The sequence below is a fragment of the Atta colombica genome, unplaced genomic scaffold, assembly GCF_001594045.1.
Source record: "Atta colombica isolate Treedump-2 unplaced genomic scaffold, Acol1.0 scaffold12, whole genome shotgun sequence".
In the NCBI taxonomy this organism is placed as follows: domain Eukaryota; kingdom Metazoa; phylum Arthropoda; class Insecta; order Hymenoptera; family Formicidae; genus Atta; species Atta colombica.
Genome location: NW_017259206.1, coordinates 5674626 through 5676079, shown reverse-complemented (window position 1 = coordinate 5676079; position 1454 = coordinate 5674626). Strand labels below are relative to the sequence as shown.

Sequence of the window (1454 nt, the reverse complement as noted above, 5' to 3'; positions counted from 1 at the left end):
TATATATATATATATATATGAATACAAATATTCTTCGCAGCTGTGCACATATTAGATGGAAGTTTGTGAATTCGCATGTGTGTAGATAGACATAAGTAGATACTAGTGCCTCAATATTTGCTGAAACGTCGGAACGATATTCTCCTCATCAATGAAAAGTCTATAGGATCTCGCGAACCTAACCATATCGCCTTTATATTGCTTTATGTATAATTATTTCTATGGCCATGATGCATGAATGTGCGAATGAATGAAAAATGACTGATATCTTGCACCCGCTTTGTGCGTAGAATATGTATCGTGAAGGATCATGAGACGACTTTCGACTCGGTGAATTGGCAAACTCATCAATCGATGTGCACAGCCAAGCAGAAAGGGTGTCTTAAGATGAGAATGTAATAGAATAGAGCGAGAGAAAGAGAGACCGAAAGTTTTTTTTTTCTAAAATATATGATGAGTGACAGGTGAATAGCAGAAATGAATGAGCATATGATTTGAAGGTGTGGATAGATGATACAGAAAGTAAAAGACGTAGGAAGAAGACAAAGGGGTTACGGGCAGATAGACATAGAGAGACAGAAATATGTACACTTATCAAGCAAAGGATTGCACCACTTCCCTAGTTGAATAAACAGGGAACAAAGATGGGTCTAAGAAAGGTGGAAGATCGAGGATAGAAGCATCCAAGAGTCCATTCGAGGAACGCATTCAAGAGTAAGTGCAGCTAGTGATCTATGCATCCAAAGATCGGGAGCTTAAGTAATATCGTGATACTTGATTGGAATTAATTGTTATTATTAAGAAGACGCATAACCAAAAGAAGTACAATTCTATTTTTGATATGTGTACATAAAGACAGAGACAATCCTCGTGGAAAAATATTATTGGATTAATGAAAAACCTATTGGAACAAATAGTGTACAATGGTGTACTCGATTTGAATGTTTTCCAATAATTTCCAATAGTTTTTTCGCAAGTCCAATAGTATTTTTCCGTAAGGGAAAGGAGAAAAAGAGCGGGGCAAAAACAGAGAGAGAAAGAGAGAGAGAGAGAGAGAGAGAGAGAGAGAGAGAGAGAGAGAGAGAGAGCAGTGATGATGTTGTCATGTACCTGGGAGGTAGGGAGACCATGGCTGTGTTCCGAAACTACAGTAGCCTCTATGCCTCCCCACTCACTCCTCTTGATTCAGTATTTCGTCTTATTCTCACAGAGATCTATTTGTTCTTTGCTTTGTTCACACGACATATGTACGTACGTTGGATTATCCACCAAATCCAATCAATTGACTCTGAACTGCTTGTTGTCAAGTGGTTGTCCACGGTAACGTATACGGCGGGAGGGGGTATAAGGCCCGACGACGCCCGCCCCTGCCTTCTCTCTTATCTCACTCTGTAAAACTTTACCTAGTTTGGAAACACAGTCGTGGTTCAGTCATAAAATCATGTCATAATGAT

General features: G+C 39.3%; 1 protein-coding gene across 8 annotated transcripts in view; it reads right to left on the bottom strand.

The window, feature by feature from the left end:
• The window catches only part of LOC108694463 (glucose transporter type 1), a 38377-nt gene that overhangs the window by 14705 nt on the left and 22218 nt on the right, over positions 1-1454 (bottom strand). The gene's annotated exons all lie outside the window — the stretch shown is intronic.